At 41.2% G+C, this 26,922-nt stretch overlaps 1 protein-coding gene across 5 annotated transcripts in view; it reads left to right on the plus strand.

Moving 5' to 3' along the window:
- The window catches only part of Lrrc49 (leucine rich repeat containing 49), a 117,691-nt gene that overhangs the window by 53,435 nt on the left and 37,334 nt on the right, over positions 1-26,922 (plus strand). The window lies entirely within an intron of this gene.

The following is a 26,922-nucleotide window of genomic DNA, read 5'->3' on the forward strand; positions in this document are numbered from 1 at the left end:
GGGTCTTTCGACCAATTGCTGTTAGGTTGCAGTAACTCAGTTTATCATGCCAGAAGTGCCTTATGGAAGGAGTCTCACAAGTTACTGGCAGCTTGGAAGGAGAGGGGAAGGTAGAGACTTGAGCTGGGCACAAAATATGCCCTTGGAGGGCACATTCCCAAGGACTGCTTCCTCCAAGCTGACGCCACCTCTAAAGCATCCACCACTCCTCCAGTGTCCTATTGAGTTGTGAATTCATGACTGAGATCAGAGCCCTTGTGACTCAGTCACCTCCCAAAGACCTCTGAATACCAATGCCTCAGGGACCAGATCTTATCAAACCAGCTTCTTCCTTAGCATCAAAGATATGAACTCTAAAATGGGCTGCTCATGCAGGGAAGGGATTATTAGACTGGCTGATTCCTCACTCTTTCATGTTTGGTTTAGTATTTTATTTATTTATTTATTTATTTATTTTTATTGGATATTACATTTACATTTCAGATTTTATCCCCTTACTCCATTCCCCCCACCACCCAGGAACCCCTTATCCCATCTCCCCTCCTCCTCCTCCTATGAGGATATGCCCCCACCTCCCCCCCAACTCTCACCTCCCCACCCTTGAATTCCTCCCCACTTGGTGTTCAGCCTTCATGGGACCAAGAATCTCCTCTCCCACCTATGCCCGACAAGGCCATCCTCCCCTACATATACAGTTGGAGTCATGGGTCCCTCCCTATGTGCTCCCAGGCTGGTGGTTTAGATCCTGGGGAGCTCTGGTTGGTTGGTATTGTTGCTCTCCTCTTGGGGCCGCCAAACCTTTCAGCTCCTTCAGTCTTCTAACTTCTCCATTGGGAACCCTTGATCAGATCAATGGTTAGCTGAGAGCATCTGCCTCTGGATATGTCAGCCTCTGGTAAACCTCTGAGAAGACAGACATATCAGGCTCCTGTTAGCATGCACTTCCTGGCATCCACATCAGCGTCTACCTTTGGTGACTGCACATGGGATGGATACGAAGGTAGAATGGTCTCCAGATGGCCCCTCCTTGGGTTTCTGTTCCACACTTTGTCTCCATATTTGCTCCCTTGAATATTTTGTTACTCCTTCTAAGTAGGACCGAAGCATCCACACTTGGTCTTCCTTCTTCATGAGTTTCATGTGGTCTGTTAGTTGAATCTTGGCTATTTCAAGCTTTTGGGCTAATATCCGCTTATCAATGAGTAAATACCATGTGTGTTCTTTTATGATTGGGTTACCTCACTCAGGATGATATTTTCTAGTTCCATCCATTTACCTAAGAATTTCTCGAATTGATTATTTTTAATAGCTGAGTAATACTCCATTGTGTAAATGTACCACATTTTTTGTATCCATTCCTCTGTTGAAGGACATCTGTTTTTTTTCTAGCTTCTGGCTATTATAAATAAGGCTGCTATGAACATAGTGGAGCATATGTCCTTGTTATATGTTGGAGCATCTTCTGGGTATATGCTCAGGAGTGGTATAGCTGGGTCCTGATGACTAAGGATGTTGAGCATTTTTAAAGGTGCTTCTCAGCCATTCAAATTTCCTCAGTTGAGAATTCTTTATTTAGCTCTGTACCCCAGTTTTTAATAGGGTTATTTGGTTGTGTGGAGTCTAATTTCTTGAGTTCTTTGTATATATTGGATATTAGCCCTCTATTGGATGTAGGATTGGTAATGATCTTTTCCCAATCTGTTGGTTGCCGTTTTGTCTTATTGACAGTGTCCTTTGCCTTACAGAAGCTTTGCAATTTTTTGAGGTCCCATTTGTCTATAGTTGATCTTAGACCATAAGCCATTGGTGTTCTGTTCAGGAACTTTTCCCCTGTGCCTAGGTATTCGAGGGTCTTCCCCACCTTCTCTTCTGTTAGTTTCAGTGTATCTGGTTTTATGTGAAGGTCCTTTATCCACTTGGACTTGAGCATTGTACAAGGGGATAAGAATGGATTAATTTGCATTCTTCTACATGCTGACCTCCAGTTGAGCCAGCACCATTTGTTGAAAATGCTGTCCTTTTTCCACTGGATGGTTTTAGCTCCTTTGTCAAAGATCAAGTGGCCATAGGTGTGTGGGTTCATTTCTGGATCTTCAATTCTATTCCATTGATCTTCCTGCCTGTCTCTGTACCAATACCATGCAGTTTTTATCACTATTGCTTTGTAGTACAGTTTGAGGTCAGGGATAGTGATTACCCCAAAAGTTCTTTTATTGTTGATAATAGTTCTCGATATGCTGGGTTTTTTGTTATTCCAAATGAGTTTGCAAATTGTTCTTTCTATCTCTACGAAGAATTGATTTGGAATTTTGATGGGAATTGCATTGAATCTGTAGTTTGTTTTTGACAAGATGGATATTTTTACTAAGTTAATCCTGCCAATCCAGGAGCATAGGAGATCTTTCCATCTTCTGAGATCTTCTTGGATTTCTTTTTTCAGAGACTTGAAGTTCTTGTCATACAGATCTTTCACTAGCTTGGTTAGATTCACTCCAAGATATTTTATATTATTTGTGACTATTGTGAAGGGTGTCATTGCCCTAATTTCTTTTTCAGCCTGTTTATCTTTTGAGTAGAGGAAGGCTACTGATTTGTTTGAGTTGATTTTATATCCAGCCACTTTGCTGAAGTTGTTTATTAGGTTTAGGAGTTCTCTGGTGGAAGTTTTAGGGTCACTGAAGTATACTATCATATCATCTGCATATAGTGAAATTTTGACTTCTTCTTTTCCTATTTGTATCCCTTTGACTTCCTTTTGTTGTCTAATTGCTCTGGCTAGGACTTCCAGTACTATATTGAATAGGTAGGGTGAGAGTGGGCAGCCTTGTCTGGTCCCTGATCTTAGTGGGGTTGCTTCAAGTTTCTCTCCATTTAGTTTGATGTTGGCTACTGGCTTGCTGTATATTGCTTTTACTATGTTTAAGTATGGACCTTGAATTCCTAATCTTTCTAAGACTTTTAACATCAAGGGATGTTGAATTTTCTCAAATGCTTTCTCAGCATCTAGTGAGATGATCATGTGCTTTTTTTCTTTGAATTTATTTATGTAGTGGATTACATTGATGGATTTCCAAATATTGAACCATCCCTGTATTCCTGTGATAAAGCCTACTTGATCATGATGGATAATTGTTTTGATGTGTTCTAGGATTCAGTTTGTGAGAATGTTATTGAGTATTTTTGCATCAGTATTCATAAGTGAGATTGGTCTGTAGTTCTCTTTCTTTGTTGGGTCTTTGTGGGGTTTAGGTATGATCGTAATTGTAGCTTCATAGAACAAATTGGGTAGTGTTCCTTCTGTTTCTATTCTGTGGAATAGTTTGGAGAGAATTGGTATTAGGTCTTCCTTGAAGGTCTGATAGAATTCTGCACTAAAACTGTCTGGTCTTGGACTTTTTATGGTGGGGAGACTTTTAATGACTGCTTCTATTTCTTTAGGGGTTATGGGACTGTTTAGATGGTTTATCTGTTCCTCGTTTAACTTTGGTACCTGGTATCTGTCTAGAAAATTGACCATTTCATGCAGATTATCCAATTTTGTTGAGTATAGGCCTTTGTAGTAGGATCTGATGATTTTTTTAATTTCCTCAGTTTTTGTTGTTATGTTTCCCTTTTCAGTTCTGATTTTATTAATTTGGACACTGTCTCTTTGCCCTTTGGTTAGTTTGGCTAAGGGTTTATCTATCTTGCTGATTTTCTCAAAGAACCAGCTCCTGGTTTTGTTGATATTTTGTATAGTTCTTTCTGTTTCTACTTGGTTGATTTCAGCTCTGAGTTGATTATTTCCTGCCATCTACTCCTCCTGGGTATATTTGCTTCTTTTTGTTCTAACGCTTTCAGGTGTGCTGTCAAGTTGTTAGTGTATTGTCTCTCCAGTTTCTTTTTGTAGGCACTTAGAGCTATGAGTTTTACTCTTAGTACTGCTTTCATGGAGTCCCACAAGTTTTGGTATGATGTGTCCTCATTTTCATTAAATTCTAAGAAGTCTTTAATTTCTTTCTTTACTTCTTCCTTGACCAAGTCATCCTTGAATAGAGCATTGTTCAGTTTCCACATGTATGTGGGCTTTCCATTTTTTTGTCATTATTAAAGACCAGTCTTAGTCCATGGTGGTCTGACAGGGTACAAGGGATTATTTCAATCTTTTTGTATCTGTTGAGGCCTGTTTTGTAATATATGGTATATTTTGGAGAAGGTACCATGAGGTGCTGAGAAAAAGGTATATTCTTTTGTTTTAGGATGATATGTTCTATAGATATCTGTTAAATCCATTTGGTTCATAACTTCTGTTAGTTTCATTGTGTCTCTGTTTAGTTTCTATTTCAAGATATGTCCATTGCTGAGAGTGGGGTGTTGAAATCCCCTATTATTATTGTGTGAGGTGCAATGTATGCTTTGAGCTTTAGTAAAGTTTCTTTTATTTATGTGGGTGCCCTTGAATTTGGGGCATAGATGTTCAGAATTGAGAGTTTATCTTGGTACGTTTTTCCTTTGATGAGTATGAAGTGTCCTTCCTTATCTTTTTTGATTACTTTTGGTTGAAAATCAATTTTATTTGATATTAGAATTGCTACTCCCGCTTGTTTCTTGGGACCATTTGCTTGGAAGTTTGTTTTCCATCCTTTTATTCTGAGGTAGTGTCTGTCTTTGTCACAGAGGTGTGTTTCCTGTATGCAGCAAAATTCTGGGCCCTGTTTATGTATCCAGTCTGGTAGTCTATGTCTTTTTATTAGAGAATTGAGTCCATTGATATTAAGAGATTTTAAAGAAAAATGATTGTTGCTTCCTGTTATTTTTGTTATTAGAGATGGAATTATGTTTGTGTAACTATAGTCTTTTGGGGTTGTTGGAAGACTACTTTCTTGCTTTTTCTAGGTTGTAGTTTCCCTCCTTGTTGTTGGAGTGTTTCATCCATTATCCTTTGAAGTGCTGGATTTGTAGGAAGATATTGTGTAAATTTGGTTTTGTCATGGAATATCTTGGTTTCTCCATCAATAGTGATTGAGAGTTTTGCTGGGTATAGTAGTCTGGGCTGGCATTTGTGATCTCTTAGGGTCTGTATGATATCAGTCCAGGTTCTTCTGGCTTTTATAGTCTCTGGTGAGAAGTCTCATGTAATTCTTATAGGTCTGCCTTTATATGTTACTTTGCCTTTTTCCCTTACTGCTTTTAGTATTTTTTCTTTGTTTTGTATATTTGATGTTTTGATTATTATGTGACAGGAAGTATTTCTTTTTTGGTCTAGTCTATTTGGGGTTCTGTAGGCTTCTTGTATATTTAAGGACATCTCTTTCTTTAGTTTAGGGAAGTTTTTCTCTATAATTTTGTTGAAGATATTTACTGGCCCTTTAACTTGGGAGTCTTCACCCTCATCTATACCTATTATCCTTAGGTTTGGTCTTCTCATTGTGTCCTGGATTTCCTGGATGTTTTGGGTTAGTAGCGTTTTGCATTTCGCATTTTCTTTGACAGTTGTGACAATGTTTTCCATGGTATCTTCCATGGTATCTCTTGTATTCTGTTGGTGATGCTTGCATCTATGACTCCTGATCTTTTTCCTAGATTTTCTATTTCCAGGGTAGCCTCCCTTTGAGATTTCTTTATTGTTTCTACTTCCATTTTTAGATCCTGGATGGTTTTGTTTAATTCCTTCACCTGTTTGGTTGTGTTTTCTTGCAATTCTTTAAGGGCTTCTACCTGTTTACCTGTGTTCTCCTCAGATTCTTTGAGAGTGTCATTTATGTCCTTTTTAAAGTCCTCTATCATCATCATGAGAAGTGATTTTAATTCTGAATCTTGCTTTACTGGTGTGATGTGGTGTTCAGGACTTGCTATATTGGGAAAACTGGGTTCTGGTGATGCCAAATAACTTTGGTTTCTATTGTTTACGTCCTTTCGTTTGCCTTTCGCCATTTGATTAGCTCTAGTGCTACCTGCACTCACTGGTTCTGACTGGAGCCTGCCTTTCCAGTTATCTTACTTGTGTCAGAACTCCTCGGGGTCCAGATGTCTCTATGATCCTGTGATCCTGAGCTCCAGCTGCTCTGGGTACAGTGGCTCCTCTAGGATATTTCAGGATATGGTGTCTCTATGATAGCAGACCAGCTAGGTGTTCTCTGCTCTGAATGCAGTGTCTCCTCTAGGATGTTTCAGGATAAGATGTTTTCATCGGAGCAGACCGGCTAGGTGTTTGCTGCTCTGAGTGTATTCGCTCCTCTGGGATGTCTCAGGATATGGTGTCTGCTGCTCTAAGTTCAGTGGCTCCTCTAGGATGCCTCAGGATATGGTGTCCCCTGCTCTGAGGTCAGTGGCCTCTCTAGGATGTCTCAGGATATGGTTTCCAGAGGGGAGCGGACCAGCTGGGTGTCTGCTCCAGCCACAGGGATTGGGTGAGGGGTAGAAGGGGAGTGGTATTCTGCAGGGGCAGGGTTTGGGTGCCTGGTGGGTCCTGTGGGCTCCCTGCTCCCAGTTGTAGCTCTCGGGCATAGGGCGGTAGGCAACTGATCTTACCTGCCGCTCTGAGGTCAGTGGCCTCTCTAGGATGTCTCGGGATGCGGTTTCCACACAGGAGCAGACCAGCTGGGTGTCTGCTCCAGCCACAGGGATCCCGGCGAGGGGCCATGTTTGGTTTAGTATTAAAGATGGCTCTAATGAGGTGCTGAAACCTGGCCAGTCCAGGAAGGGAAATACTTATCCAATCTTGCAGAGCACTTGACTTGGTTAAAAGAGGGAGGATCATCATTTTCTTCTTTAAAAACCCTTCCATGCTGGTCAGTCTTAGAGGCACTTGCCTTTAATCCCAGCGTTGGAGAGGCAGAGGAAGGTTGATTTCTATGAGTTTAGGCTAGCTTGGTCTACATAGTGAATTCCAGGCTAGCAAGGGCACTTCCTGTAGCCACTGGGTAGAGAGACTATGGCTCAAAACACAAAACAAACTAAAAAACACACAATAAAAGAAACTCTCCCTTGCATGCAAATAAAGGAGGTGAGGGAACTTCTGGATTCTTGCATAGAAGGGAAATCTAACAGCTTTGTTTATCCTGAGTACATGAAAAGATACCCAGATACCTAATTATAAACTACAGCTATCTGAAAGAATAGTCTAAAACTTTCATCTAGTCTCTGGGCACTGTTTTGGTGTTTAAAAGATATGTTTTAGTTTCAGTTGTCAATCTCTTACACCTGGGAAGAGGAACTCTCAACTGAGGTGTTACTCCATTGGGTTGGCCCATGTGCATGTCTGTGGGGCATTTTCTTAATTCCTAATTGATGTAAGAAGGGTGAACCCACTGTGCACTGTGCCATCCCTGGGCAGGTGGGCCTGAGCTGTATAAGAAAGCAAGCTGAGTGAGCCAGTAGGCTGTGTGCCTCTGCTTCAGTCCCTTCCTCCAGGTTCCCGCCTTGAGTCCTACTCTAACTTCCCTGGAGTGTGAGCCAAACAAACCCTTTCCTCTGAACATTGCTTTTGGTGGTGATGTCTGTCACAGCAATGGAAAGCAAAGGGAGGACATTTGTATATCTTGTGGAATGACCAGGCCAATTTGCACTTCTCAAACATATGACACATTGTTATTAAACATAATCACCATACAATACACAGCTCTCCTAAACTCATTCCTTCTAATGGAAATGTAGCATCTGTTGAACCAGATCTCCACACTCAGCATTCCACCGGCAGGTCCTGCTCCAACTCCGTGTAACCTCCTTTCTGTTCAGCACTTCTGTAAGGTCAGCTATTTTAGATACCACATATAAGTGAGATCAAATAGATTTGTCCCTCTGTCTCTGGCTTGTTTCTCTCAGTCCAATGTCATCCAGATTTATCCCTGTTACAAAGGACAATATCTCCTTCTTAGGTGGACAAGAATTGTTCTGTGTATACACACCTCACATCTTCTTCTGTGTGCGTGCGTGTGTGCATGTAGGTGCTTATGCACATTTATGTGAAAGTGCACATGTGCACATATGTATGTGTACAGCACAGAGCACCCTCAGATGTTACTCATTAGGCAGTGTCAACTCTACCATATTTTTTTATTCATTCAGCTGTCAGTAGATGCTTAAGTTGGCCCCATATTGAAACTTAAATTCCCACCAAATGGTATCCGATGGTAGACAAAGGTTCCCTTCCACCATGTACTCCTTTTCTTCATGGTGAACACAATAGTTGGCAGGAACAAGTTAAGGAAGGAGAGATTCATTTTGGTGTGAGAATTCTGAGGGTTTGGGGCCCCTGTGGTGAAGAAGGCATGTTGCTGAGGCATTGGTGTGTGTGGAGAGGAGAGGACTCTTCACATCTTAGTAGACCAGGAAGCAGAGAGAAAGGCAAGAACTAGAGGCAGTGTCACCTTGGAAAACATGCCCTAGTGACCCTTGTGTCAACTGGGCCTAGCCTTCAGATGCCTCCTAAAATAACATCACTGGATGGGGTGCAAGTGTTCAGAATATTGTGGGCACACTTGAGATCAAACCATGATATCTGTGTCCTTGCCAACACCCACCCCTTGTGTTTTTTCTTCTTCCTCAGAGTAGTACTGTTTTAATTAACACACCACACTTATTACAGAAAGCAGATCAGAGTTGGTTTTATCACTTTTCAGATCCCTACAATGTGCCTCCCTATTCCTGATACGTATTTCAACTCCCAGAGTATGCTAAAGTTCTGAAGAAAGTTAGCTGTTGAGTATTAGTAAAAATGATATGTCCTGTCCAGTTTGTAACTTTTTGTAAGAATACAGAGAGAACTTATTTTTAAGCAGTATGCCATTGAGAAATGAAAGAACCTTTTCCAGGAACTATAGCAGTAATTCCGTAGCGATAAAGTTTCAAATACATTTGAAAAAATGGGGCAACATTTGTTAATGATGACATGCCTGGCACAAGTGGCTTCTGGAAAGTATAAAGCTAGTGAAGGGGAGTGGCAATGTGAGAAAACTGAAAGATCACCTGGGTTTCCTTTGCAACACATTTGCAAAGACATCTCAGAGATGCAATTTCTAGTTACATGTATCAGCTCCATAGCCAGAAAACTGCAAGACAGGAAGCTTGATGGGTTGTTTTAACAGAGTGTCAGAACTCCAGGGAGCTTCAGGAAGAACACATGGGAGAATAATACACAAGAAATGGAGCAGCACCACACATTCATTTAATACATGGACTTGTAAGTGGCAATGAGAGTTTGGAGACTATACAAAGTGTCACAGGGCTGGGCATATCATGACTGTAGGAAAATTGTTTTTCATACTTATTTAACATTTGAGTGATGCTGCCTTTTAAAAATTTATTTGTTTGTGTTTTTAAATTTTTTTCCCAATCTACTTTTATACCATTTTAATTACATGCAAGTATTAAGGTCAGTTCTAAGTTGAGGAACTACCAATATAATAGATGCAGATAGTCCAGGAACAAGCAAGACAATAAAAACAAATAGTCAAAGAACAAGCAAGGCAATATGCAAAGTCCCACGTTCACTCCTGTGATCACTGTTTCTAAGGGTTTATTGGGATGACAAATCTTTATAAATATATCTGAGCCTACTTCTCTGTCCTAGCCCAAAGTCATTTTCATGCCTAAAGCCTACTTCCTTGTTCTAGCCTAAGATTTAGATTCCTGCCTGAAATTACTTCTTTGTTCTAGCCTAGTGTTAGATTCCTGCGAAACAGCCCCCAAAGCTTACCATGTCTCCCCCTTTTTTATTTCATAAAAAAGACTGAGCCTGTCTTAGGTTGTTCTGACAAGAATGCCTTCCTTACCCATTGTGGAATATGCATTATCAAAGGCAATGCATTTCTGTCTTAGGTTGGTAAGGCTCTGTGCAGAATCTTATCTGTACTTGACTTGCCAGCCTGTTAAATTAATAACTCTGTCTGGGGGTCCATTTTTAGTTTCAAGCAATGTACTTTGGCTGCCAATATGTTGTTATTGTTAAAGACAAGCTTTAACATGATGGGCAGGAATAAAAGTATTCCCAGGACAAAAAGGGCTACCATGATCAAGCTATATATGCCATTCTTGAAGCTTGACCAAAATGAAAATACTGACCTCAGGCCATAGGTAATTTTATCTGCAGTATCTACCGCATCAATGCTCAGCAGAGCAGCATTCTTGAAATTCATAAGCTCCCTATGTATTATTAACACATCCAGAGATGTGTTAGAATTGTGCCAAATACACTGCAAGTATCTTTAAATTTCTTCCTAATTATAACAACTACCAATGCAAATTTTAGAACTAACATGAATCCAATGGTTATTGGCATGACACTCGAGATGGCTCCTTAACCTTAAATTCTGAATCTCCTTCCAATAATTTGAATAGGATAAAGAGCATCAATCTGTTCTTCCAAATGCCTATCTAAATCCTCTTGTATATTCAACAGATTAGTAACATTTTTTTTGCTAAATGATTAACAAAAGTAGCTTTTTTTTTCCCCCATGAGACTCGGGCGGAGACAAATGGGACGGAGCAGGATTCGAACAGGCAGACAGAGAGAGCAGAGGGCCTGTGCCCTCTGCAGGCGGCCGCCTTAGCTGCTGCACCACCGCCAGTTTGCTTGTAGCTTTCTTAACATCTTGTGTCACAGCAATTTCAGAAGCAGTGGTGTTAGCAATAAATGTAATTAAAGCTGTTATACCAGCAATAATCAAGCCCACTACCCTCTTTCTTCTGCTTAAAGCCTGACTCGTTTCTTCCAGTACTTGTAAGCTATTTTTAGAATACTCAGGTTCTGTGATACTCAGGACAATAAACCAAAAGCTGGTTGATAGACCTCTGTAACCGACATGCTGGATTTCAAAACATAAACACAATTAGAAGGTATACAATCAATGCAACTTATATTACATACTGTAGAAGAAATAAAAGTATTTTTAACTTGACAATTAAAAGAGCCTTAACACATGTGCTAACACTTGTTTAAAATCCAGATCCTGCCCCAACTTTCTCTCTTGCTAACATAACATCATAGAGAACTGCAGCTAATTTTTAAATATGTCTCTGAAAATGTTCAGAATCAGACTTCCAAACGAAGATTGTTATTTCCCATATTGGATTGATTTCTAGACCAGTCCATGATTGAGTCTGAATAACTGATCACATTTAATAACAATACAAGAGGCATTATAACTTCTCTTTTTGATTCTCTGTTCTGCAAGGTCTGAAAACTTGAGGCAAGGCAGCTTGTCTCATAAGGTGTATAGGTAAGCAATGGTGGGTCGGGAGCATATGTCCAATACACCTTCTGAGTCACCATTGTCAGGGCACTCAGGAAACGCACAGGTCAGCATCATTCTTTGTCCTGGCATCAGCATGTCTCACCCATCACTCTGGCGGCCACTATGCTACTTCAGCATCCTGCAGAAAAAACACAAACATGCCCTCTTCCCCATATTTAATACCTGATCAGGATCATGCCTTATGCCAGTAAGTGGATCCTTCCCTTTCACCTAGGCATAAGCATGCCTAGTTGTAGAGTGCTGTAGATACTCAGCAGAAAGTTCCTTGGCATCCAATTTTTTTTTAAATTTAAAATAAAAAATGAAAAGAACATGATTTAAATAAATTTGTGGTGTGCAGGGGTATATCTCCCCCATTTTTATTTATGAAGATATGTTTTAAATTTCCATTCCACAGTCTCTTGTTTTTGACAGTTACAAGGAATCTCTGTAATATGGGTAATGTTAAATTGCTGCTAAAAAGTCTCAACTGTTCAACTTCGATAGTTAGTTCCATTATCTGGTTTTTTGTTTGTTTTTCTTTCTTTCTTTCTTTTTTATTATTGGGTACTTTATTTATCTACATTTCAGATGTTATCCCCTTTTCCTATTCCCTCCCCCAGAAACTCCTTAACCCATCCTTCCTCCTCTTATTTCTACGAGGGTGTGCACTCACCCATCCACCCACTCCCACCTCCCCACCCTCAAATTCCCCTCACTGGGGCATCCAGCCTTCAAGGGACCAAGGCTCTCCTCTCCCACCTATGCCAGACAAATCCATCCTCCTCTACAAGTACAGCTGGAGACATGGTTCCCTCCATGTGTGTTCCCAGGCTAGCTGTTTAGACCCTGCGAGCTCTGGTTGGTTGGTATTGTTGTTCTCCTCATGCAAACCCCTTCAACTCCTCCAGTCTTCTCTCTAACTCCTCCACTGGGAACCGTTGGATCAGTATGATGGTTAGCTGTGAGCATCTGTCTCTGTATATGTCAGGCTCTGGCAGAAAACACAATTTTGTATGGATGAATCTGGTCTTTAAAGGGTACATCTTTCCCTAAGAAGAACCAGGAGTAAAAGGTTAGAGTTGGACCAATTTTCACAAGTTTGTAAAATCAGTTTAGAGATGCTGGACTCAATAGTATGGTTTATGTATTTAACATATCCTAATTGCTGAGCTTGGTAGGTCCAGTGGAGTTTCCAGTTTACAATTAAGGCTAGGGTATTTTAGCTATTGCTGAGGTGAAAGTAGGCCAGTTGCCTGATAAGATTGACAACAGGTTGCCCTGACCTAGAAATAATCTTGTGTAAAAGAGGCTTGACTACAGTTAGAGAAGTCTCTTTTTAGTTGACAAATTTTCTTTCTACCCGTGCTGACAAAGTGTCCACAAACATTATATTTACACCCAGTGTATATTTATAACCAGTGTAAAGAGGCTTTAATTTTGGAAAGTCTACTTTCCACTTTCAAAAAGTGTCGAGGCTCCTCAGACAAATGGAGGGACTTTGTCCCTTCCCTTGGGTTGGCCTATATGCAGGAGAGGAGACCTGGGCCTACATCTTTCAGAGGTACAGATTATGGTATATGGAAGGTAATAATTCAGTCATCTAGGTATCACGCACATAGGTAGTCTGGTGAAGTTGATGCAGAAAAATGCAAGGGGCTCATGGGGGATAACCGTTAGGTCTGGCAAGATCTACTATCCTATTAATCCTGTTTTGAATCCTGGGAGCAGGCCTTGTCCTCCTGTTGTCTAGTGGGCTGGAGAGAGAACTACCCATCAGGAAAAGCAATGGGCAAGACAACTTAGTCTTATTAAAGACTAAGTCCCATATCAAAGAATTGTACAATTTTCAAATCACTGGGGCAACTTGGTCCAGCCTACTGTAACCTCCCTCTGTACCTGTCTATTCAAAAGCAAAGATGAGTTGACTTACCTCTGCCAATGGGAGGCTGAAGAATGTATCTTTCAGGTCCAAGACAGTGTACACCTGTTTCTCTGGAACAATTGGATTCATAAGAATCAGAGGTTTCAGGTTAAGGACACATTCCTAGGTGACGGGCATTACATCAAGATGACTCTTCAAGTCAGGTGATATGGACTGTAATTTCCCCTTTTCTACAGATATCTTTGCCACTTGTTGGTGTGACTGATCTGCCCTTGGGCTTCAGGTGTATGGCCTGTTTGATACTCCTTGCAATGGATACCAGTTATTTACTTGGGATGACAGGAAAAAGATCAGGTACAGCTGATCCAGCACTCCTGACTCCATTGGTGACTGGGCTGCTCTCATCTCCAAGCTGAGATGGCTTCTGTCTGAGGCAGCAGAGTGTCCTGGAGGTCTGAGAACCTGGCCTGAGAAATATATAGTAAGTCCTCACATGCATGAAGAAGAGGATCCTGCAGTCATCCGCAGGCACCAGGGTCACAGGATTGAGACCGTACAGCAGCAAAAGTCAGACAGGGCTGATAAAGCAACAGAATCTGACCTTGAGTGATACAGACACTTGATATCTGTCTGTCATTTGTCCCTTAGGAGTGTTTTCACAGCACAGGGAGCTGTTGAACTCAGATTCTGGTGGAAGGTGAGCTGGTCAGCTTCCCTTACTAATATAGCATTTGCAGCTATGGCACACAGTCAGGATGGCCAACTGAAGATCACTGAACAGGTGCTATGCTATGACTCAGGCCTGTCTGAGGATCTGAGTGAAAACCTTCTTTGCCACCATGACCAATGTGTGTCATGAATGAGAAGTCGGGGATGGTTAAGTAATATCTCGTAGTACCAAAACTGGGGCTCCAGTTAGAGTCTGCTTTAGTTACTGGATTTTCCCCCCTTTGTTTCAGTGCACTTTAAAGACTATTTTCCCTCAGTGGGAGAAAAGGAGGCAAGGTTATTTCAGCAAACTCAGAAATCCACATTCTGCAGTATCCCATGAAATTCTCATCCCTGCTTCTGGGTTTGGGGAGCATGGATGCCGAGGATGGCTTGTGTCTGGGCAGCTCTGTGAGGTCAAGCTTTTATCCCAGAGAGGAGTCTTCTGTTCAGGAGATCTAGACCTTTTTTTTTTTTTTTGTAGAGATGTACTACCCCAATGACTGGAGTAGCTAGAACAAGATACTTTTATCTTTCAAACAAATTGTTTTGTTACCTGCTACCAATGAGGAACATCTACATACTATTACTGGAGAAGAAAATAAGAATTATATGACACCCTGAATCCTGACTTTTTGTAAAGTCTTTTTGTAATGTTTCCTCCAAAGAACTCTAGGAAGATTTTGAACCCTGGACAGAATCTAGTCCTGTCCAGGATAGCTGGCTAGTTTCAAAGTCCATTGAAAAGCAAATGTGGGTTGACTCAGTCGTGCTAGAACAGAGAAGAAAGCATCCTTAAGGTTGAGGCTTGTATATCCTTGGTGCTCTGGTGAATGGAGACTAAGCAAGTATATTAATTTGAAACAGAAAAATGAATGGGGTTTCATATATTCATTGACCTCTCAGGTCAGGGATGGTGTTTCTTGCCAAAGTTCTTTTATTGTTGAGAATAGTTCTCACTATCCTGGGTTTTTTGTTATTCCAAATGAATTTGCAAATTGCTCTTTCTATCTCTGTGAAGAATTGAGTTGGGATTTTGGTGGGGATTGCATTGAATCTGTAGATTGCTTTTGGCAAGATGGACATTTTTACTATATTAATCCTGCCAATCCATGAGCATGGGAGATCTTTCCATCTTCTGAGAACTTCTTCAATTTCTTTCTTCAGAGACTTGAAGTTCTTGTCATACAGATCTTTTGCTTGCTTGGTTAGATTCACTCCAAGATATATATTATTTGTGACTATTGTGAAGAGTATCATTTCCCTAATTTCTTTCTCAGCCTGTTTATCCTTTGAGTAGAGGAAGGGCTACTGATTTGTTTGAGTTGATTTTATATCCAGCCACTTTGCTGAAGTTGTTTATCAGGTTTAGGAGTTCTCTGGTGGAAGTTTTAGGGTCACTTAAATATACTATCATATCATCTGCATATAGTGATATTTTGACTTCTTTGTATTCATTTGACCTCCTTTTGCTGTCCAATTGCTCTGGCCAGGACTTCCAGTACTCTCTCCATTTAGTTTGATGCTGGCTTCTGGTTTGCTGTATATTGCTTTTACTATGTTTAGGTATGGGCCATGAATTCCTGATCTTTCCAAGAATTTTACCATGAAGGGGTGTTGAATTTTGTCAAATGCTTTCTCAGCATCTAGTGACATGATCGTGTTTTTTTTCTTTGAGTTTCTTTATATAATGGATTATGTTGATAGATTTCCATATATTGAACCATCCCTGCATTTCTAAGATAAAGCCTACTTGATCATGATAAATGATTGTTTTGATGTGTTCTCGCATTCGGTTTGCAAGAATTTTATTGAGTATTTTTGCATCATTATTCCTAAGGGAGATTGGTCTGAAGTTTTCTTTCTTTGTTGTGTCTTTGTGTGGTTTAGGTATGAGCATAATTGTGGCTTAATAGAATGAATTGGGTAGTGTTTCTTCTGTTTCTCTTTTGTGGAATAATTTGAAGAGAATTGGTATTAGGTCTTCTTTGAAGGTCTGATAGAATTCTGCACTAAAACCTTCTGGTCCTGGGCTTTTTTTTTTTGGTGTGGAGACTTTTAATGACTGCTGCTATTTCTTTAGGGTTTATGGGATTGTTTAGGTGGTTTATCTGATTCTGATTTAGCTGGTACCTGGTATCTGTCTATTTCCTATTTCTAATTGTCCATTTCATCCAGATGTTCCAGTTTTGTTGAGTATAGGATTTTGTAGTAGGATCTGATGATTTTTTGAATTTCCTCGGTTTCTGTTGTTATGTCTCCCTTTTCAGTTCTGATTTTTTTTTTTTTTTAATTTGGATACTCTTTCTGTGCCCTCTGGTTAGTCTGACTAAGGGTTTATCTGTCTTGTTGATTTTCTCAAAGAATCAGCTCCTGGTTTTGTTGATTCTTTGTATAGTTCTTTCTGTTTCCACTTGGTTGATTTCAGCCCTGAGTTTGTTTCCTGCTCTCTACTCTTCTTGGGAGTATTTGCATCTTTTTCTTCTAGAGCTTTCAGATGTGCTGTCAAGCTGCTAGTGTATGCTCTCTCCAGTTTCTTTTATGTAGGCACTTAGAGCCATGAGTTTTCCTCTTAGCACTGCTTTCCTTGTGTCCCACAAATTTTGGTATGATGCGCCTTCACTTTCATTAAATTCTAATAAGTCTTTGATTTCTTTCTTTATTTCTTCCTTGACCAAGTTATCAATGAGTTGAGCGTTGTTCAGTTTCCACGTGTATGGCCCAATCCACGTGGGCCTTCCATTGTTTTTGTTGTTATTGAAGACCAGCTTTAGCCTGTAGTGACCTGATAGGACGCATGGGATTATTTCAGTCTTTTTGTATCTGTTGAGACCTGTTTTGTGATCAATTATACAGTCTATTTTGGAGAAGGTACCATGAGGTGCTGAGAAGAAGGTATAGTCTTTTTGTTTTAGGGTGAAATGTTCTATAGATATCTGTTTAGTCCATTTGGTTCATAACTTTTCTTAGTTTCACTGTGTCTCTGTTTAGTTTCTGTTTCCATGATCTGTTGTCCATTGGTGAGAGTGGGGTGTTGACGTCTCCCACCATTATTGTGTGAGGTGCAATGTGTGCTTCGAGCTTTAGTAAAGTTGCTTTTATAAATATGGGTGCCTTTGCATTTGGAGCACAGATGTTCAGAATTGAGAGTTCATCTTGGTAGATTTTTCCTTTGATGAGTTTGAAGTATCCTTCCTTATCTATTTTGATAACTTTTGGCTGACAGTCGATTTTATTTGATATTAGCATTGCTACTCCAGCTTGTTTCTTGGGACCATTTGCTTGGAAGATTGTTTTCCAGGCTTTTCTCTGAGATAGTGTCTGTGTCACCGAGGTTCGTTTCCTGTATGCAGCAAAATTCTGGGTCCTGTTTACATATCCAGTCCATTAGTCTATGTCTTTTTATTGGGGAATTGAGTCCATTGATGATAAGAGATATTAAGGAACAGTGATTGTTGCTTCCTGTTATTTTTGTTGTTAGAGGTAGAATTATGTTTGTGTGGCTATCTTCTTTTGGGTTTGTTGGAAAATTACTTTCTTGCCTTTTCTAGGGTATAGTTTCCCTCCTTGTGTTGGAGTTTTCCATTATTATTCTTTGTAGGGCTGATTTGTGGAAAAATATTGTGTAAATTTGGTTTTGTCATGGAATATCTTGGTTTCTCTATCTATGGTAATTGAGAGTTTTAGTGGGTATAGTAGTCTGGGCTAAAATTTTTTTCTCTTAGCGTCTGTATGACATCTGTCCAGGATCTTCTTTCTGGCTTTTATAGTCTCTGGTGAGAAGTCTGGTGTAATTTTTATAGGTCTGCCTGTATATGTTACTTGACCTTTTCCCCTTACTGCTTTTAATATTCTTTCTTTGTTTTGTGCATTTGGTGTTTTGATTATTATGTGATGGGAGGAATTTATTTTCTGGTCTAGTCTATTTGGAGTTCTATAGGCTTCTTGTATGTTCATGGGCATCTCTTTCTTTAGGTTAGGAAAGTTTTCTTCTACAATTTTGTTGAAGATATTTACTGGCCCTTTAATCTTCACTCTCTTCTATACCTATTATCCTTAGATTTTGTCTTCTCAATGTGTCCTGGATTTTCTGGATGTTTTGGGTTAGGAGCTTTTTGCATTTCAAATTTTCTTTGACTGTTATGGCAATGTTTCCATGGTATCTTCTGCACCTGATATTCTCTCTTCTATCTCTAGTATTATGTTGCTGATGCTTGTATCTATGATTCCTGATCTCTTTCTAGGTTTTCTTATCTCCAGGGTTGTCTCCCTTGGTAATTCCTTTGTTGTTTCTGTTTCCACTTTTAGATCCTGGATGGTTTTGTTCAATTCCTTCACCTGTTTTGGGGTGTGTGTGTGTGTGTGTGTGTGTGTGTGTGTGTTTTGCAATTCTTTAAGGGATTTTTGTGTTTCCTCTTTAAGGGCTTCTACCTGTTTATCTGTGTTCTCCTGTATTTCCTTGAGTGACTTATTTATGTCCTTCTTTAAGCGACTTACTTAAGTCCTCTATCATTATTATAAGAAGTGATTTTAAATCTGAATCTTGCTTTTCAGGTGTGTTGGGGGTATCCAGGACTTACTATGATGGGAGAACTGGGTTCTGATGATGCCAAGTAACCTTGGTTTATGTTGCTTACATTCCTGTGCTTGCCTTTTGCCAGCTGGTTGTCTCTAGTGCTGTCTGCTCTCACTGTCTTTGACTGGAGCCTGTCTCTCCTGTTTTTTTTTATGGCTTAAAAATACTTAGGTAAAACTCTGACTCCCTCCTCCTGAGGCTGAGTGTTGAGATGGGCAGAATCTGGGGAGCAGCTGGGGATGGCCATCACTATTCTGTCCTTGAGGACCTGGATTTATGAACTAATGTCAAATTAGATTTTTCTAACTATGTTGCCGGACTTGTTAGAGCTCCTGGGAGCCCAGCTTCTGCTGGATGTTGTGGGATTAATTGCAGAGCTAGCGCCCAAGGTCTGCTTAGGGCACAGGCTCAGACCGGAAGGAACATGTGCCAATGGGTCAGAATATGGTGTCTTTCCTGGAGCAGACCAGCTAGGAGTCTCCACCCTTGTGTTTTGAGAGTAGCCATTCTAACAAACATGATGAGGCAGTGTCTCACTGGCTTCAGTTGGAATTTCATTATGATTGTTTTTATGTGCCTGTTGACTGGTTGCATATATGCTTTTGAGAAATTTCTGTTCAAGTCCTTTTTTTTTTTCATTATTTCACATAATGGCTTAAAAATAAATTGGCAGTGTCTATTGTAGATCTTTAATTCAGACTCATTTTTAACTTTGAGTAAGATCTCTTGGGAAGTGCTGAATGGGTGTTAGCAGGGCAGTGTTTTTGTGCTGTGACCTAGAGGTCACTGGGGAGCGTGCTGTTTTACACATTAGGGTGTTGGCTTCTGTTCTCATGAGTGAGCACAAGGGACTTGAGTGTGTTCCCAGGTTTTCATAGAGGGCGAGTCAGGTAAATCTTAAGGATACAGAGGGAAGTTCGCCTGTGCCCAGTGCTGTGGCTGGGTGTGCTGTGTTCTCTGTTGTGTCTTTGCCCAGCTCAGTACAGCCTCTTCCCCACCTCTTTCCTTAAAGTACCTGTTTTTATCCCAGCCAGTTGACAGACATTTCTTACACATTTCTTTGTGTAAAACGCCAGAGATGATATTATTAAGAGTGGCAGAGCTTTGTTTCCTACGACTGTATGATCAGTCAGAGAGAGCACACCAAACCCCAAGTGACAGGCAGGAATGCTGCAGGGTATAGGAAAGCCAGCACCCCAGCACCGTGTGCACCAGTAGGCCCCTTCACAGCTCTGTCGGGACGTTTCTGAGGAGCAGAGTGTTCAGAGTCTCTGCAGCATCAGCATTCCCCTCACTGTGAAGCTTGTTAGAAGTTCAGCTTGCCAGGCCACATGACAGACCCCTGGATCACAGTGGCTGTCTTCTGGAGAGCTGGTGACGCCAGTGCACAGTCGAGAGGTGCTGCTGCAGAGGGTTTCCATTGAGGGCGTCCTTAATTAGATTAGGTACCAGTTAAAAGTAATCACCCTGGCCAAGGGCACAAAACACTCAGTCCTGGAACTGCGGGGGTAGGATCAGCTTGTGGAAGGGTTTACTGCAGGGAATAAGTCTGTTAACCGGGAAGGGAGCTGGGTGGAAAGGTAACAGTAGGTATTCGTGTGAGCACAGAGCTTCATCTTTTGTTCACATTAACAACAGATGGCAGATACTTCTATTCTCTAATACCCTAAATTCAACTCTTCTCTTTCTCTCCCCCAACCCCCTGTGTGTGTGTGTGTGTGTGTGTGTGTGTGTGTGCCCATGCTCTGCCATGCCCCATGTCCCCTCCTGTGCTCTGCTTCTACCCTCTTTCACCTCACAAAGCCATCTGTCTGCCTGACCTAAATAGGAAAGGCTCCTGCTTCCTCCTCAGGGTGGAGACTCTTATTCTCCAGTGATGATTAGCATGCTCAGAATGGACATCCATATGTCCCTGCTCAGGTATCCCTTCCATTCACTGTGGTCTTGGGAGAGCTGGAGGAGCCTCACCCACTGCATTTCATCCTGTTGCTAAGGCACTAGTGTGGATCTCTGCCTCTTACAGCTGTGAACAGCTGTTCACATACATGTGTGTTGACTCAAGTGAGCTAGACTTTCAACCCGCAGGAGTTAGAGCTCTCTTTACAGATATATATTTGCAGATATAGATTATATAATGTATATATGTGTGCATGTATGTATGTGTGCACATGCGCATGCACATACTCACACACATACATAGGCATCTAGGAACAGAACAACGGTTGTAATTCTTTAATAATAATTGTTATAAATTGATAGCCAAATAAAACTTGGTATGTAGATTTCTGAGACCTGAGCTGGCTCCTGTTTTGTTCTAACAGCTTGTTCACTATGTTAAGGCTGATGTCTGGGCCCTGCCCTTACTAGCTCATTTTACTTTTAGTCAAGTGTTCCAGTTCCTTTCACCCAGCTGTCAATGACTGATTGCCAATCACTGCCCTTCTTCCTTCTTTCTCCTTCTGTTTTTAACTATATTTCTGTAAAAATAGGGTTTCTTGCAGCTATCATTCTGTAAAGATCAGTTGATACAAGAAAACAGCATGTGAGCTTAGTCCCTTGTGGGGTGGTGGGCTGTGAGAAGGTGCTGCTGGAGAATCAGGGTTTCTCACACCAGGCTGTGGGTAGTTGGCTGAGAATACTTAGGGTTCCTCCAGGGGGAAGTTAGACATGGCTGCTGGGGCTCCACGGTTCCTCACAGTGTGGCCCCATGTCCATGGGTTTTTACAGGTTTTAATGTCATGGCAGATGGTGGATGGATCTGGATGCACCCCTCACCCCACCACCACCACCCCCAAACCCAGGGCAGACCTGAGTTAAATAGGGAGGGAGAGAGGGGGAGGGGCTGGGGAAGAATGCTTAATTGGCTCCACCCTCTGGCCTTCAGGTACCTCATTAGTATGTAAATCTCTCTAGGGCTTGAGGCCTGTTCCTCCTGACTGTTGGCCATAGACCTCTCTGTGGGAGGGGTTGTTGGAGGGCTGAAGCTAAATGAAAAGAACCAGGGCCTGGGAGCAGAGCTGAAATTCTGCTGTCCAATAAGGTTCCGGGGTTCCAGGCTTATGCTCGACCAAGCACCCAGCTGCTTCTCACAGCCCACCACCCCACAGTCCCTTAATTTACTCTTTTATTTTCTATATTTTTATTTTACTCATATTTTCAACCCTGCTTGTATTTTTTAAAACAAATTATAGACATCGTTAAAATTCTCTCTCTCTCTTTCTGTCTCTCTGTGTATGTGTGTGTTTGTGTGTGTGTGTACACATACCCACACATGTGTCCATAGAGTCTGTAAGAGGAAGTAGAATCCCCTGGAGCTGGGATTACAGACAGTTGTGGACCTTCCAGTGGAGGTGCTCAGAAGTGGACCACTGTCCTCTGTGAGAGTAGCAAGTGTTCTAAAGCTTGAGCCACCTCTCTGGCTCCTGTTCTAGGGTTTAAGACCGTATGGTTTTTGATAGTCCAATTATTTGAAAATTCAGCCAATCAGACTATGTCACCTGTTCTCACAGGTGCTCAGAACACTTAATTTCTTTGTAAGATTGAGCTGTGTTGTTGCTGTGGGTATTTGTGGCTGCCCCTTACTATCTAATCTTTGTAAGATTGAGCTGTGTTCTTGAGTCTAATCCATGTCTGAGTCCTATAGGCATGAGCAGACTTAGGCTTAAGTGGTTTTCTTTTTTAAAGTCTCTCCTCTTGGAATAGTTTAGAGCTGTTCAATGCAGATTCACACTTCAAATTATGGCTTACAAATACTTAGGTAAAACTTTGGCTCCCTCTTTCTGAGGCTGAGTGTTGAGATGGGCAGAATCTGGGGAGCAGCTGGGGATGGCCATCACTATTCTGTCCTTGAGGACCTGGATTTATGAACTAATGTCGAATTAGATTTTTCTAACTTGATTGGTTCCAGGGATCTGTCCACTGCCCCAAACACTGAAGAGCCTGTAAAGCAGTGCTCAAGGTCACTGGAGTCAGCAAATCCCCAGGGCGAGAAGGCCCATTCTACCCATTTCAGGTGTTTTGTTTTTTTCTTCTCTGGGTCCCAACCTCTTTTCCTCTCTCTTCTCTTTTGTCCTTCTTTCTTCCCCTCCCCTCCCTTCCTTATATCTCCCCTCCTTTCTCTATCTCTCCTCCCCCTTCCCTATATCTCCCCTCCCCTCACTTCCCTATATTTCCCCTCTCTTCTCTTCCTTCCCTCCCCTTCCTGCTTCCCTATATCTTCCCTCCCCTTCTCTCCTTTTTCTTCCCCTACTCTCCTCTTCCTTTCTTCTTTCCTGATTTTTTTGAGCAGAACAATTCATTTGAGTTTTTCAAATACATTTTATTTCCTCTTAAGTTCATCAATACAAATTCCTGTAATGCTTTTTTCTTTGTTTTACACTCTACCAATTATACTTATTTTATGGATCTTTCTAGTGATTTCATGTTTGTTGTATGAACGACTATGTGTCTCTGAGTATGAATATGCGTGTGAGTGTGAATGTGTGAGAGAGGGTATGTGTGAGTGTGTGAGTGTATATGTGAGTGTTGGGGTTGTGGAGCTGCTGGAGCTGGCATTGAGGGACAGAATCTGCATAAAAGTATAGTTGCTCCCCCTCCTGGAGTCTTTCTTATGTTTGGGTTGCTGATGTGGATCAGTGAGCTCCCCAGGTCTTGTAGATCTCTGAAGGGCATAGTGATCGGGAATGCAGCTTCCCGCCACACACAGGCACATTTTACATTTGACTTCATTGAAGAGAGCATTTAGTTTTGGATGTGACACCACAGATTCTTTCAACTGATAACCATTAGACCAACAGAATAATTGAGAAGACTCATGCTAAGTGTAATTGAAATATTTTCGTTAGCTGATATTTTATACATCCTTAGTTTTGATGATAGCATTACTTTAAAATTATGCCCAGCAATAAGGAGTAAATCATAGGCTCTGCAGTCTAGCTGTAGGTAGTAAATAGGAGTACAAATAGGACCCACCTATCATAAAATAAAGGCACTTTGATGTAATTCTGGACACACTGTTTGCATTTTTTCAGTCTATCTGATTAGTAACATACACCAGGAGTCTAGGAAGAGGATAAGGAAATCCATTTATCATTTTTATTATCAGGAAGTTCTTTGGCATAGTTAGACTTGGTCCTGTCATTTCATCCAGTCCTACAACTGTGTGTTTCTTATAAAGTAGTCTCAACTTTTCTAAATCAAATTTTAGAAAATTTTACATGTAATAAAATATAGTCATTTTAAACATAGTTTCATAACTTTTGACAGCGTCTGTCCCCTGTAATGACAAGTGCAGTGAGTCTGAGAGAAGCCTAGGTATTATTCAGCACTCTCTGTCACATCCGAATGATCCCAAGTCCCTGCCCTTTTCACAATCTGGCCCTCTGTAGATCTTCTGCTCTTCATTCCCAGAAAGACTGCCAGAGGGTTTAATATGTATGTTTGGCCTCACAACTTCTCCTCCTCCTGCCATCTAATTTACAAGGACTTTTCTACTCTCATCCTTTTTCTCTCCTGTATTCACAAGTTTATACTCTCCTGTATACACAAGTTTACTCCATTGTGATTTCTCTGAACTACAGTTCTGCTCACATTACCACCACACCACCACTGCTCACTTCCATTACCCACTTCCCACCCTCAGCCGTCCTCCCTCAGCTGTCCTCCCACACTTCATGTTCAGAATCCCCTGATGGCTCCTCTCCATTCCTCAGCTCAGTGGCTGGTAGAGAGGCACTGAGGCAGAGTGCTGGCTGTTTACTCAAATAGACTTATACTCTATGCCATCATTAGGTTTAAATTTGCAAACCCCCATTTCCTCCTATCTTAAATGCCTTCCTGTGATTATCCTGACATGTGTCAAATGTTATGACATACATTCAGATCCTGAAATCATCTTATAGGTCAGTAAAGATCAACTCTGAGGTGAAATAATGTCAGGATGGTTTTATTTGAATCTGACCAAAATGTGAAGAACCCCGTCTGACTATGACGGTAAGGGGGAGGGAAGGCTACTGTACCTGTCACGTGGCTTTTTTCATAGTATTTTTCTGTGTCCTATCATGATAGATAGAGAGGCGTGGTTTCAACATCAATCCTGAAAAAACATTCTTCAGCATGAGGATTTGTTGAGTCTTGCTGACCTCTGGTGTAAATTAATTGCCCTGGGTTTTTTTTTTTTTTTTTTTTTTTTTTTTTTTTTTGGAGTATTGTTGTGATTATTCCCATCTTAAAACAAACAAACAAACAAAATTCCAGTGTGTAGTTTTCTAGATATCAAAAGATGATTTCCACATCTCCTATATAAAGGCTAATATCTAGAGTCTGGCATAAGACTGAAGGACACGGCTTGAAGACTCACACCAGCCTGTTAAGGACTGTTTTGTACAGTTAAGCAGAGTTGACTGTGAACCTGTGATTTCATTAACCACGCAGTTTATTGCCCGTGGGAGTCCTTTGCCTTTATTCACAGTGCTTGATGAGGGAGAAAGGGAAGCTCTTGACAGATGGGGCATAGTGACCACACAGGAAGTTTCCATGTCACTTAGAACCCAATTATTATAGTCTAGGTGCTGGTGTGGATGCAAGGAAGCCTTTGTAGACAGAAAGTTCAATTAAACTGAAGAATATTTTTCCATGATATATTCTTGTGAAGGGGGATTTCACCAGAACAGGCACAATCCATGTTGGCACACAGTGTCCCTGCTCATTCGCAAGTGGAATTGGTGCTGGGAGTGAGACATGGGAGAATAGCTTACAGCTGACAGAGGCAGCCCTGCCATAGGCTAGGTCTTCAGGTTGTCTGTGGGGCGTGTGGACTCACACATATTTGGAGTCTAGTAGTTAAAGACAGTTATTTACATATGGCCTGAGTAGGTACAGTGTCACATTTCCGTGGGAAGGAAGACTATACTTCATATTCTTGTCAGTGACACATGTCATTCACAGAGTGGACTATGCTGTGTTTAGAATCATTCCGAAGCTGCATTACAGAGACTTAGCCTGAAGTCACAGCATTTGAGGCAGTGGGACAGTGATAAAGAATGCACACATTTATCAGTGGAACCGAGTACAGGTCTGAAAATACCCACCCAGATCCAGCCAGATGGACCTCAACAAAGAAAGCAGACAGGCCATCAATGTGGGGAGATACGGATTTGGACCTTTCATTAAATTAACTCAAAATGGGTTGTAGGCCTAAATGTAAAACTGTAAATTGTAGAAGAAAACCCAGAGAGCCTTCAGGAACCAAAACAGGATCTAAAAAAAACCACAGACATTACTAAGTTACATATCATTAAAATTAAAACCTCCTGCTCTGTGAAGGGCACTGTGAAGAATGAAGAGGGTTCAGGGAGCTGGCTCTGCAGGTAAAGGCGAGCAGCACCACGCCTGAGGGCTTGAGCTGATCCCTGGGACCGGCATGCTGGAAGGGGAGAACTGGCTCTCACAGTTTTCCTCTGGCCTTCATGTGTGCGCCTTGGCATGTACACAGCCATACACACACTACATAAATGAGTGCATATTTTTAAAGAAACCTAATAAATGTTCTCAAGGTATATATCTGAAGGACAGATAACCATAATATATTTGGGAAAAAAAAACCTTGTAAAACTCAACAACAAGAAAACAGAGAATCCACTTAAAATGAGCAAAGGCTCTGAAAACACCAGGAAGATACAGTGAGGGCAAATGTCCTTGTGAGATGCTGCAGTCACTTGTCACTGGGGGACTGCAGAGTAAAAGCTGGCATACCACTGCTCTTCTGGAGGGGCAGTTAGCATCCAGAAACACTGATGAATCCCAAATGCTGGCAGGGAGGGGGAGCCAGGAGTACTGGAAGGGTTTCTCACACAGCCAACTAACCGTCTTTATGTGTGACCTAGCAGCTGTATTCTTGATATGTATCCAGCTGAGGTTAAACCATGTGCTCACAGACACTGTGGACAAGGATTCACAGCAGCTCCTCTCACCAACCTCTGTAGCTGAGTGGAGAAAGTGGAATATACGCAGTTAGGAAAAGAAATGCACCATGAAGCCACGAGAAGACATGGATGGATGCCTGTTAACTGTGTATTGCCAAACAAAAGAAGTCCATCCATAAGACTGTATCATAGTACATTATTCTAGCCAGCCAGCATGTTGTAAATTGCAGAACTCAAGAGTAAAATGATTGGTGCTTACCAGGAATTTGGGGGATGGGGTAAAGCACAGGAGAGTTTCAGAAGATCATGAAATTATTCTGGATAGTACTTTAGTAGTAGACACATACCACCAAATGCATTTGTCACAAGTCATGGAATGTCAGAGCTCTAGAGAGTGAACCTCAAGGTATAAAACTTTAAAAAAAATTATCAAGGGACATGCAAATCCCAGGAAAGGCTGCAGGTTCTGACTCTCCTAAATTCTGACTGTATTGCAAACATATGAGGTAATCCCAGGTATGGAAGGCCTACGTAACATTGGGAATGGGGCTAGACACCTGAGCACAGTCATCTGATCAAGGAAATAATTTTGTGGGTACAGTTTAAAGAATTTAGTGA

The sequence above is a fragment of the Arvicanthis niloticus genome, chromosome 26, assembly GCF_011762505.2.
Source record: "Arvicanthis niloticus isolate mArvNil1 chromosome 26, mArvNil1.pat.X, whole genome shotgun sequence".
NCBI classification, from domain to species: Eukaryota; Metazoa; Chordata; class Mammalia; order Rodentia; family Muridae; genus Arvicanthis; species Arvicanthis niloticus.